This window comes from Myzus persicae, unplaced genomic scaffold (genome assembly GCF_001856785.1).
Source record: "Myzus persicae strain clone G006 unplaced genomic scaffold, MPER_G0061.0, whole genome shotgun sequence".
Classification (NCBI taxonomy): Eukaryota; Metazoa; Arthropoda; class Insecta; order Hemiptera; family Aphididae; genus Myzus; species Myzus persicae.
Window position 1 is genome coordinate 53,971 of NW_019104032.1, and position 14,540 is coordinate 68,510.

A 14,540-nucleotide genomic window follows, 5' to 3' on the forward strand; every position below is an offset into this window, starting at 1 on the left:
TACGCGCGAGCTCTTCGGAATAAATTGGATTTATAATATGCGGCGGCGCTCAAGGTGGTCCGTCTCGACCAGCGCGCGATAATAAACGCGTTGCAGTCGTTGTAATTATTACGATTCGGACTCGTAAATATCATTTAGAATCCGTTTTCGTGGGTAACCGGATTTGAAATCAAGTGCTTGTAATGGGAAGGATGAATACGAGTCATATACATACATACACATATATTTATATTTTATTTATATATATGTTTGTTATATGAAATAAAAAACCTAAATTTGTTGATAGCATCAACAATTTTAAGCATCAGTATGCACAGAAAAAGTTTTATTTGTTACACATTACCATGTGTATTATCATTTATAGTTTATAACAAAGTACTTATATCTACCTGATTTTATAGGTACGGTAGGCACTTATTTACGTTTTATTAAAGTAAACAGTTTTTTTTTAAAAATATTGTTTTTCATTGAATTGTTATTATTCATGGTATATATAATTGGGTACCGAAGGTATGAATTTGGCGTGGTGGAATATAACTGTAAGGAAGTCTTAGACTTTTATAATTAACAGTAAATGTCAGAACTGCACTATTAAAATATGAAAAATCATATTAATAATTTGTATTAGTGTAGGTCTGATATATTTATCCAACTGACAGGTCGACTGTCGAAAATTAAACATTTCTCGACCGACCCATCATGTCGGTCTGGTCTGACAAGTGCGATAATCGAACATTATACTAGTTTCAGCCTTTTTAACCCGGCAATGCCAGTGTGACTGTACCAAAATAAGGTTGACCATGACCAGGACAGTTTCCGGATTGATACACACACGTTGCCGAGGGCTGTACGAATAATATACAGAGTGATTCAGCAAGTCCGCTTGCCCCTATTTTGTTGTGATGGAAATGCAAGTAAATAAAGTATATTAAAAAGTTTCAAAAATCAGAATTGTATATTAAGGGTAAATGGGATTAAACGCTATACTGGCCGTTTTTAATGGGTTTAATAAAAGCATAAGGAATTGTCTCCTAAGGAATCCTATAAGCATTAGGAAATTGTCTATGGGTTTGTGTGTTGCTCTTGTAAATGTATGAGTAGTAAACTATCATTAGTATGCATAGTATGTATGACTGTGTGTACTAGAAATAGTGAAGCAATACCTCATGTAGGTACATGTCAATAACGCGCATTCCACGAATATTAATTTTTTTTTGTTTTTGGTAAAAATCATCAATCTTTGACAAATCGTATTAACTTTTCTTTTTAGCCGATAACATTTCTGAACGTATTTGAATTTGCCATGAAGTATAGTTACTTGAAAAAGATTTCCTCATGTTTATGTTCTTAAATTAATTTTTCACTCAAATATTATTAATATTCTTAGAAATTCAAATTCAAAAAAGTGGCAATTTGATTTCGCAAGTAAACTTTATGACAAATTTATTTATGTTTTCAGAAGTTTTATCCGAAGACCGGAATGGTTAGTACAGTCATTAGCATCTAATTTTTGTACAAAACATAGAATCGGGGATCGAATCTCCACCATGGGGTGACCACTGAAGGCATGCTTGGTGAATCCTCCTGTATATTATGTGCGTATGTCGGATACTCGACACGTGTGTGTGTGTGTGTGTGTGTTTTCGAGGACATTGGAGAAGACCTCCCAGCGTGGTGTCTGACGATAATATTATAATAATAATATAAGTTATATAGACGGTATTCGCGGGGGACACGGCCATTTGCCATATATGACAAATGCTCTGCCGTTGTGTTGTTGCAACGACGACTACGCCTCTGCCTCCTAATATTTATAACTACCCGATGATGTAGATGACCCGTGACGAGAAGATCCGTGAAGGTTTTTGACGTTTTGACAGAGGTATTGCGGCGTGTCATCCGCGTTCGCAGTGATTATCTGTAATCCCTCCCCGGGGTCCACACCGGTGCGTGCGTTAAGAATCAGCAATTTTATTATTGTTGAGGAAAAAAAACCGTCCTTCTGGTAATCTCGGTCGACTTACTCTATTGAGCCACATGTACGTCGTCGCCACCGTGACAATTCTTTTCTTCTCATATCTACAAAAAATAACGATTTCATAAATTTGTGGTGTTATTATATAATCGTCAAAACGGATAGTCTCCTTTCGACTATGGTGTATTGATATCATTATATTATATTATTTACGTATTATAATATACACCGAGACGGGTGTGGTGATGCGCACTATTAGTGATTTAGAGATAAGTCGCTCGTCTTCCTTCACTATAATACCTACTCGATTGCCCGGCGATGTTTTTATTTGATTTGTCGGCACGCTGCTATTATATTACTATTAGGAGATAATAATATGCGTTTGTTCGACAATTTCATCGAAAATCATGATATGCCAATACCACTAATATTGAATTCGATTTTTATTTTATCCGCAGTGGCGCAGTAGTTGTGTAACACTGTGCAATAATTGCATTTTACAGTTGCAGTCTATAGTTTTTATAGTTGTATACGGTTTTATTTAATTTCTATGCACGATTGAAAACTCCTACATATTGCATAAAAGTCGGTATTCAATATTCGAAGTTGAGTGTTCATAATAATACAATTATTTGAACATTCATAATAGTTAACAATTATATTAATTGGAAGTAGGTAATCAATATCATGAAAAATATAATAATTTTAAAATTAATTAAAATAAATGGAATATCACTAAGTGTTGTGTAATTGATTGATGTAATAATTATTGTTCGTCATCAAAAAATAAAATATGAAATAATAAATTACGATTAGATGAGGTTAAATGGTTAAAAGAAGATATTACTCAAAATGTCGTAAAATTATAATTAGTAAAACTAATGGTTTTCTTTACATGGATAATAGGTAATATATTTTTGTAAGTTGCTTTCTAGTTTCTAATATAAAGCGAAGTCGTGTAATAGGTATCCATTAAGTGAACTCGTTGATTTAATGATGGATTTTAATACTGAATATTATTATTATTTTTTTTTATTTGGATTAAGGCTTCCACTGCTTGGGTCATTAGCCTGGTACTGTGTGTGTGGGAAGGGGGGGGAAGTTGGTTGGAACACGATTGTATGTGTGGCAAGGATGTGTTGCTCAGAACCCTGGTGGTCACCCATCCAAGTACTATCAACGACGGCCAGTATGGGACCCTCAGAGCGTTGTCGCAGATTGAGCATACGACTACGCCTCACCAAGCCACTGAATCGTAAACTATCAAAAAATTTTAAACTCTAACTATTTAGGTGTACGATTGTAATGTACAGTTCCAATATATATTAATTGTATTGAACATGTTTTGACCTTCTAAGTTGTTTACGGTGTGTTTTGATTTAATTCATTACCGATTTTCAGTGTGGAAATTCTCTATTCTTGGACTAATTAAAATATACCGAGATAAGTAATCGATTATATACGAAATGTTGATGATTATAAACATTCTAATTAGTTGTATTAAGATTGTGTTTAGGTTACAATATACAGGTTAGAGAATTATTATAATTATTGGTCTATCAAAAATATTAACGGTTATCAATGTTTCAAAAGATATAACGAGTAAATAATTTTATTCTTATTTTACTTACTTAATGAATGTAAAAATAATTTAATTGAAAGTAATAATATCAATGGTCAATATCTAATTGATAGGTGAACACTATTTATTCTAATTTTTAACGGATTGTTCAGCGCATTGACGCATTTGTGAACAACAGCTGTGCCCAGTTATAAATTTATAATTATTAAAATATCTGAGTTGGTAAAGAAAATAATAGCATTTAACCTATATTAAATACTTACAATTTAAACAATACAATAATTACTATGATATATATGTATATGAAATATAAATTATTTACCTATAAATCCTGAACAGAGCAGTCTTAAGCAGTTATTATTATTTATTATGGTAGTACAGCAATGTATCGCATGAAAAGTTAAAATGTGTAGTTATTGTGTAGGTGCCTTTACACATTTGTAAATGTATTGCTCTAAATATAGATATTCCACATTATTTAATATCTAAAAAAAAGCATCTATTTCTAATAAAATCTTGATTATTTTGGACATTTATGAGTATTTTTTTAATAAAACGGCATGAATAAGTATCATAGCATGGACTATGGTTATATAATTTATTATGATAAAATTATATAATTAATACAAAGTAAAAATTGAAAATTAAAGAATTTAACCGATACGTGTAAATATTTGGTATATTAAATTATTATCTAGTTCATATAATATTGTGTGTGGTAATATTATTAGAATCACTAGGTATATAAAAATAAATTATTAATATAATATCGTAGGTTAATTATTGCATATTATATAATGTAATGAATGATAAATGAATCTTAGGTTATTACAAAAATTAATTTATTTTTCATATCATTTAATAAACTGCTGTTTTCAGTTAAGTCATAGATCAATCATATAGTTTACAGTTACAGCTTAATTAAATTATAACTGCAGATAAGAACGTCCTGACCAGATTTGATTGTAACAGTGTAAAAGTAGAAAATAGACACAGGTTGCACTCGGGCCAGAATAATACTACTTACGTCTCATTATCCCAATATAATTGTAGTGCCTGTTGTGGAATTAAGTTGTTTATCTGTAGAAACGGACGTACACACCCATATACGTCTGAGAAATTAAAAAGCTTACTTTTTTAAATCAAAAACTTTCAAAATGTTGGGAGGTGGAAAATCTGTAAAAAAGGTTAATAAAATAAAAATGTCATTATCTAGGACTTTTAGTATAGTTTGCATTATAGTATATAACAAGGCTTTGCACCCAAATGATTTATTCGGGTTATGGTTTCAGGTGCTTCAAATAAAAATAGAGGTTGTGGTTTCAGGTTTTCTTCATTTTAAAGAATATGGGTTTTGTTTAGCCAGTTTATTTATTCGGGTTATGGGTTATTTAAAATCGAGTAATATATCAATTTTGTTGTGCGTAAAGTGTTAAATTTGATTAAGCTAAGTATAAAGTTAAACGATCAACTTTTCAGTACTAATGTCTAATACAGTAGTGACACACGTAATATTATAATTTAAATTTAAATTTAATATAATTTAATATTTTATAATCATATGTCACTTGAAAAATGTAATATTTTTTTTATACGGGTTATGGGTTAAAATCCGAATTTAATTTCGGTTTTAGGTGTTTCGGGTTATACTTCATCAAAATCAATCGGGTTATATGGGTTTACGGTTTTGATAATTTTTAGGGGTTTTTTAAGGGTTTTGGCTATATGGGCTAAACGGGTGCAAAGCCTTGGTATGTAATAAACTGTACGCATTATTGTTTTGGACTCATGTTTTCGTGATTTGTATTCGTATTTTATATAATTGAAATAATTGAAAATAATTTAATTAGACGATTAGTTGAAAAGTTAATATTTATTTAAAATAAAAACTGACACAGACTGTGGTGCCCAAACTATATTTTTATTCTGTTACAAGGTTGAAAATTCAAAAACATATAACCACCCTCCCCTTTTCATTTCATGTTAAATGTTTCATAAAAACATATAATCATAATTAACATAACTAAATTTAACCATACATGTAGAAATTGTTTATTACAGACCTGGGTCTGTGAAATGGAAAGGAAGATATTTTTTTTTTTACAAAGTTTGACGGGACTCAATTAGAACGTTCATTATTAAATCAATCCTGGACTCAATATGTTCTAAAATATTTTATTGGGACTCAGTTCGTATGCAACCCTGAAATTAGGACCCCTTAAATAACCTACACAAAAGATCAAAACACAATACTCCATACGTAATTATTTACATTTAGTTAAGTTGATGATTATTAAAACAAATCTACATCTCATACTATAATCAGCTAAAAATAATTCTGTTCTAATTCATTTTGGATATTGTTTTACTGTTACTCGCTAATTTATTATAATTTAGTATAGTAAATATATAATTGTAACTTTTTTATATATTATATTTATTTGGGTGTTCCTTTTTTTTTCGAAAAGAAAATACATTATAGCATTTTCAATAAGTATAATTGTCGATGAATTTGCTCGCGATTTTAACTACAATAGGTATCAGGTATAAATTTGTCTAAAACCAAACCATTTGAATGCAACTTATCAATGGTAATCTCATTCAAAATATGCTTCTGAGAAGGAGTTGAGGTTGAAAGTTATTCAGACTTTAAATTTGTACGTAATGATAGTTGATCGAATTAAAACAGGACATTGTCAATACAAATGTATGACGTTCAGATATTTCAAGCATGACCAATGCCCATTGACCTTGAAATTATGTATACATTTTGTATAAGTTATTTATTATCATGCTTGTATCACTATAACAGAGGGAAATAGGTATGACAGATTCATGAAAGATATTAGTGAACATGCACTATAAATGACACGAATTGAAATCATACCTAATATTCCTAAATTTTTTGCAAAATTAAAAATATGTACCTAATTTATATTTTTTCAGTAACATTGTATAAATATCTGTAATCTGTTAAATATATATATAAATATGCTATGACATATTATAGGTATCTACTGCAACAATACTAAAAGCAAGGTCAATTAATAATATAACTACACATTATTATATTACAAATTAAAAAAGATTAGGCTCAATAGATTAGGTACAATAGTACCAAAAATCATTTGAATTTGAAGCCTGAATAACATCATAACTATAACCTGCGTTGACATATATGTATATGGTAATAATATAGTATACCAAAAATGAAGTGTTCACTAATCAATTTTATTGTTTTTGGAATTGCTGTTAATTCGTATACAAGTCAACATTTGTTTTTACCACAATTACCGGTTGTAAGTATCTAATTAGGTATATTTGTCAATAAATCAACCATCAAATGTGACATAAGAATGTTCTCTAATACCATCATATAATATAATATGATACAACTTAAAATGATTTAATATTTATTTTCAGGGTGAATACCGAGTGAATTTCTTAGGAGTTCTGCGTTGTGCAGATTTAATCCAGTCGAATGAAAAGATTCAATTTAATTATTACTTAAACAAAACATCTGCCAACACTACCGAAATCAAAGGAAACTTTACCAACAGCATTCCAATAGATGACTCTTTTGATGTAAGTATAGATATTAATATTATTAACTCATTTTCTCTTGATGTAAGTTGGTAGAATTATTAAATTGTATAGTGTCAAAACATATATGTATAAATTGTTTTCTTTATAGATTGAAATCAATATGGCAGTAAAAGATTCTATTGGTGGTTGGAAGGAGAATGCTCATATTTTTAAGACTCCCAAAGCTTGCTCGTCAATCAAATCGTTCTTCGGAGACACTTTCAATCGAGTATTGGATGGCCTAGGAATGTACAACATCTCGTATTGTCCTTTTCCTGCGGTATAAAAATTTTTTATACATTAAAAAAAAATATTATAATTGTTGATTTCATAACATAAGACAAGTTCTTAAATATCAACATATTTTCGATTGAATCACTTAAGATGAATAATCGAACCATTGACATATTTATACTAATTGAGCTATAACGATCATTTCTAATGTAAAAACGTTGTCTAGAAATAGTGCATTTTTTTTTGTCAAAATGTTAAAATGGTTAAGTCTCAAAAATCTCGATACATTTAATTGGACACAGGACTTGTAAGTTGTAAATGCATAAGTGTTATAATGAAAAGTTTTTTTGTATTAAGAAAATCACGATAAACTGGAAAGTACTGGTTTGCTGTAATTAGCTGTTGAAAGCGAACCATTTTTAATGGTTGGATTTTAAGGCTACATCTCATATCCATCGAGAGTGATATGTGACTGTGTGTGTAGGAGACTGATCATTAGTGTGCGTGAGCTCCTTGAACGTTTTATGTCATTAAACATAAACTACAGCTAACATTTTTGAAAATTTGTAGCGTACATACACGCAGTCAAACGTTCCTATATTTTGCGATCAAAACAATTTAAACACGCGAAAGTCCCAAAAAGCAGAAGAAAAATTCACCCAGTACCAAAAGACCGATTTTAATTTTGAAAACATATTTGAATTCCTCATTTTCTTTTCTAGGTTATGTAGGGAATGAATTACCAAAAATACTAATTTTTACGATTACTATTATAATCTGCAAATAATTGCACTGATTTATAAACAAAAAAAATTATTTTCACCGTGAATCTCTAAATTGTTGTCTGAGGACCTCTTTGAACTTGAATTTCGGAAAATCCTTTCTAAGTGAGTCTCCACATCATAAAATAAAACTACAGATCAAATTGCATATACTTATAAGCAGGGCTGGGATTTTATAGCATTTGCATATTTCTTATGAGATGCTTAAAAAATAGCAGAGTAAGCTAAAAATGTGTTTCATGATACAGAGAACTCAAATTAAAAATTTTATTTTGCTTTTTTTTGCATATTTTACTACTTTTTTAGTTTTTATTGCTTTTTTTGGGTTTTTTAAGACTTTTTGTATTTTTACCTGTTTTTGAATCAAAATCTGTCAAAATGTTATGAAATTATATTTTAGTAAAAGTGTTTTAAGATTTTTGTCAATTGAATTATCAAATAAATTGTATTTAATTTATTCAAAGGTACACATATTACTCATTTAGTTAAATTTATATCTCTATTTTTTAATTCAATTTTATTTTTGTATTAAATAAAATTAATTTCAATTGTTTATTATTAATCCACGATATTTGTATGTTTGTAATATAAAAATGCAGGCAATAGTAGGTAATGCTCTGCTGTAAATATATATGTCTAGAGAAGTTACGGTAATGGGTGTGATAAATTTGAATTCATAGACATAAAATCATTGTATACGGAAAAGATTCAGAGCAAAAACAGTCTGTCAGCCTATAATACTACTGTGTATATTTTATGAAACTATTATGGTTAAAGTAATTTATTTTACTATTCAGCATTAGTACCTATAGGCACACTACAGTAAAACTAATGAGAATTTCAAATTTGGACTTTCACTAAATTTACTTTCCTACTGGAAAATATACCGAAGTTGAAATTCTAATTATCGTGTGCACTGACACAAAAAAAATGTATTTTAAGAAAACACACATTATTGAAAAATCAATACATTCATCGCACCGCACAAAATCTAAAAGAAAAAAATTGGTTTATATTTCCAGGGTTTTTATAGAGCACCTGGCTTGAATACTGAAGACTTGATTTCTAAGTTTCCCAAGAAATTTTTTTATGGAACATACAAATTTCGTTTACAATATTCCAAAAATAATGTGGTATAATGTGGTGTATGGATGTGTAATTCATATTTTACAGTTGAAGAGGCCTTGGGAAACTGATTAAACATTAAATTACAATAGAACTACCTATATAATAGTAAGTATTCACTATATTACATTCATGTTTAAGCACAAAATTATAGAATTATTTTTGGTCTGTTTACTCTAATGTATAGTTGCTATGGGAAACTAATTATACATTAAAAATTATAATACAATTATAATACATTATTTAATATTATCTCTATTTACACACATTATAGAAAAGCAAAAATATTTGTTGTCTTTATGTTTATTTATTTGAATATACACATGCAACATGTATAAATTATATTTTTATTTTTGTTATTCAAAACTTACATGATTTATATAACATAGATTATATTGTTATAACGTATAATATTATAATATGTATAATGTATATAGTACATATTAAATTGTTTTTTTAAATATTAAAGAATTAATAAGCATATAAGAATCTTATTCATTTTAGGTTTTGAGCCAGTGTATTGATTTTACAACGATGTGTATTGGGACAATAAAAATGCTTTAATTTTCAACATCGGGAGTGGTTTTTGGTGGAAAATTTGATCAAGATGGTTCTTAGGTAATCCATTAATAAACAATTTCAAAATATTTTAGTGAGTACAACATTTTGTTTATTGATGGTCATTCAAAAGTTGTCCGAATAAGTCTTACCAATTATTTACAATTCGTAGTGTTAAACATCGATATCGCTATCACATAGGACAGAGTACATCGAAGAAAAATTCAATTAGCAGGTTAATGTACAAATTTTTAAAGTAAATAGAAATTAGAATATTTTTTAAATAATTAAACATTAATAATTGTTTGGAATGTAACGTTCTTAAATCAAAATGATATGGACAAATGTCTTACAAACGAAATCATAGCAATTCAATCCAAAGATATGATCGAATATATTATAAGCTTTTTTGGCTGTTAGAAACATTTACGATGAATAACCAAACACTCCCGATATCTATTTGGGCAGAATATTCTATTTGTACAATGCGTATTCAACCAATGTGTGTGTATATGAAAAAATAAATAGTTAAAAATTAAAATTAAAATACTAGAAATCGGGAAATATAAGAAAAAGAAGAATTTATCAATATACATTGATGACGAAATTTCAAAATAATATGAAATTAATGGGACTATTATGCATGTAAAAAAAGTTTGCATGACGAAATTAGCACAATAATATATGACGTTGAAAATGACAATTTAAAGTATTAAAGATGCCATTATGAGTATAACTAAAATAGTAAAATAATATTGTTATGTGGCATTATAATATAATAATATTTGTTCATTAATATATACTATACCAGAGGTATTCAAACTGGACGTCGCGGCTCCTAGGGGCGTCGTGGGAGTAGTCGAAGGGAGCCGAGTAGTATAATTGAAAACCAATAAATATTTTTACGAAAAACGTTTGCTATTATTATTGAGGCGTGTGCCTGTTGGGAAACGTTGAATTGTCTACAACAATCATTCGCTAAATATAGCTTTAATTTTTTTATATATGTAATATGGTAAATAAATAATAAGTATAAATTATAAAATATAAATTACATTCATGTAAACATTGATTTTTTTGTCATTTATAATTTTCGAGCCGTTAACATTTTGTGAAGACTTAAAGGAGCAGTGGGATGAGAAAGTTTGAATACCTCTGTAGTCTGTACTATACTGATTTAAAAGTGCATTATTATGAATTAAAATCCTAATAATAATATTCTCCGTTCAATTTGGCATTAAAATATTGCAGATGATTATTTTTCACAATTGTTTAAGTTTAAGACAATACTTATTATGTGAATTAAAAATAAAATATTTACTATGTTTACGTAGATCTGTGTTGTCAACTGCATGGACTCAGGTTTCATAACATACGCTCAACTATCATAAACATTTAAGCAGTACAACACATTAACACATTGTATTATATAGGTAGGTACTTACCTATATGTACTTAACATGATAGTGATTAGATGTAACTATACTGCATTATTGACTATTGTTTTAATAATAAACCATAAATTAATGATCCATATTACATTCATCCCAATGATAATTTTATTTGTACAAGCACTAAGACACGTGAAATGAAAATATAAGTTTATAATTATGATAAATTAATAATCGGATGCACATGTGGAGTAACGATAACATTATATTATATTATATATAAATTATTTAGAGAGTGGCTTTTATGCTATTATTATTATTATTAACCATCATCGTGTTTTATTGATAACAGTCTGTCTGATAGATACCGATGAAGGTTACATTGACGCCGGAAGCGTGTATATATAATTCAACAATCTATAAATTAAATTAAAATATTATGTATATTATCGTTTATCCCGACCGAGTGGGTGGTAGGTTATATATACCATTTTTGAGATTTAACAACGATGGACATCGTTATCGAATAAGCCACGGCTTCCCAAGTCGACAAAAATATGTCTCAGTTACAAGGGCCAAAAACATTTAAATATTAAGTATTGGTTCATATATTTTTACTACAAGTCAACATAATATTTTGATAACATTTTGTAGCGCTATAGCTATCAGTATACTGATTAAACATTCTCAAATTTTGAAGTATAATATAATTTATGAATAAATAGTTTAATGTGTGTCATTTTAAATATTCATAATTGGTAAATAGGCAGGGTACACAAACAAACGGACTTTATTGTTTCGAAAATTAAATGTTAAACATGTTTGAAGCGTTTTTGTTTTGCAATAACGCAATAACAAAAAATATCACGGCAAGGTCCGTTTAACGTAATAGAATATTTATTTTTCGAGCGATTAAGGCAGACAATCTAACACACTCGTTTGTCCATCACGTCACACTCCAATTATTGCCAAATTGCCACTATTATTACAGTGAAACCTCTATAGTATGTATAATATCATGGGAAATTTAAATCAGCCCACAATTGAGAAACATTTTTTTTTTAAAGATATATCTGCAGTATAATATAGGCAGGAATATTATGTATTTTGTACCCACACTAAAAGCCTAATAGTAAGTTATATATTTATTAATAGATTTATAAAAGAATGTATTATTATATTATTTAACATTTTGTAAAACAATCTGTCATTCTTTTGTTTTTGTCCATCGAATGATTTAAGTGTACTGTTGTGCATAGTGTTGTGTTTAATGGTCTACTAACATTTCATCTGCAAACGTGACAATTATATAGTTAAAATGAGTTCACTTATGTCGTACGACTTACATCTTATAGTATACAATTTTATCGGTATCGACGTCTCGTATGGTTATAACTAGGGCTCAGATTTTAAAGCAAATGCTTCTATTTATATATTTAAGATAGAAATCTAATTTTTATACATAAATTCGTTTCACGTTAATCTGATTCGATATAAACGAATTTATTTTTGCTTTTTTTTGCTTTTTTTAGTATAAATGCTTTTTTTGCTTTTTTATTGCTTTTTTCAGTTATTCAAGCTGTGGAATTTTTATTTGTTGTTATGCTATGAAAATAAAATAAAAGTGTAAAGTAAAAGTTAAATGAAGCTCATATGGAGATATTGCAACTGCTATTTCTGGTAAACTAAATCGTGTTCTTTTGAAAAACAAAGGCTGGAAACAATTACTGGACATCAATACTATACTGTGTGGCGTTTCATCAGATGAAATTAATTATCATGGGTTCGATTTAAACGAAACCTCTTGCATGAAGTATGCACCGATCACTTCAGTGGATGTAGAGCGTTCGTTTTCGATATATAAAAACATCCTGTCTGACAAGAGAGTCAGTTTCACTACTGAAAATCTTACCAAATACATGGTAGTAAATTCTTTTTTTAATTTAAATTAATTTTTCAATTTTTTTTCATTCAGTTTTATAAAATTATAACTAATTCGTGTTAATTTTTAGTCGTGCTTTTTTTTTGCTTTTTTTAAAAATAAATATGCTTCATTTTTGCTTTTTTTAAACAATTTTATGCTTTTTTTGTTATTTATTATGCTTTAAAATCCGAGCCCTAGTTATAACATACAAATTAAAAGATAAATTAATTTGAATTACCTAGTTTCGATGGGAAATGTTGAGCCATTTTAGTGTCATATTTCAGCGCATATTTTTTGTGTATTTTTTAAGTGGGGTTTTAAAGTGGGGTCCACACGTTAAGAATGCGTCCGCTTTTTAGAGGTGTCCATCAATACAGTTTCATTTGACATACCATAGCTTGATTTTATTTTTTTATTTTAAAGTTTGGCTTCAAAAAATACCAATTTATTCATTCATTGTACAACTCTGTTCACACTATTAATAACGATTAATATGTATACATTATGCGTAAATACTTATAATAATTATTTATCGCTTCTATTAAAACAATAGGAACTTACAATTCTTACAGTTGATTCAGATACAAGAGTAAATATAGATCTGTAAGTAAATACAGAATTCCAGAATTTTAAAACAGCTATCAATTCAATATTTTAAAAATATCTGTAACATCTGTACCCAGTGTATACTAATTAGGTAGTAATTACATTTATATACACCGATATTATTTTCGAAATAACTATACATATTTCTATTATCTCTAATCGTTTAAGTTTGATAACTGTAGTCTGTAATTTATATTTATACATATTTTATTAGTATAATTCAAATCGTATTATATTTCACTATTCGAATACACTTATTAATATAATTATACTAAGACTTAAAAAGTACAATAAATTATTACATATTTATAATTTTATTGTGATAGTTACTAGATAACCGAAATGATTATATCGCCAAATTCGTATATTTCAATTGTTTTTGAATTGCCTTCTATTAGGTACGTGTAATATTCTTCACAATCAATGCATCAGTGGAGTGGAGTGGGTTGTGAATGAGTGTAAGCAGTGCTAAATATTAACTTACCTCCCCCCATCAACACACCAATACACACAACAGAATTTAATTGTGGTGTTAACAATTTTTTTTCAAAAGCACATACCTAAATAATAAAAATATTTTATTTAGATATTAAATCAATTCTTCTTGTTTTTTAGTAAAATCGTTAATTACAATATTGTTATTACCAGCCGAAGAACCCAATTTTTTTGTAATATGTTTTTAATAAAAAGTATTACGATGTGCGACAGTGTATGGTGGAGGCTCGGCGGCCCGTTTGCCCTACCTTACCATTGTATAAGCTACCATCAAACACGTTTC

The 14,540-nt window shown here is 28.5% G+C and overlaps 2 long non-coding RNA genes and 1 pseudogene across 2 annotated transcripts in view; 2 read left to right on the forward strand and 1 right to left on the reverse strand.

The window, feature by feature from the left end:
* Positions 1 to 11,244, reverse strand: LOC111037822. The gene is made up of 3 exons (XR_002604914.1): positions 11,163 to 11,244; positions 4,585 to 4,733; positions 1 to 2,079 (listed from the first exon to the last, which is right to left on the reverse strand). It is a non-coding gene; the product is annotated as an uncharacterized LOC111037822 (long non-coding RNA).
* Positions 5,492 to 9,548, forward strand: LOC111037820 (annotated as a pseudogene).
* LOC111037821 overlaps positions 11,181 to 14,540 on the forward strand; it is an 18,846-nt gene continuing 15,486 nt past the window's right edge. The window contains exon 1 of the long non-coding RNA XR_002604913.1: positions 11,181 to 11,274. This is a non-coding gene — a long non-coding RNA (uncharacterized LOC111037821). The remainder of the gene's footprint in view (positions 11,275 to 14,540) is intronic.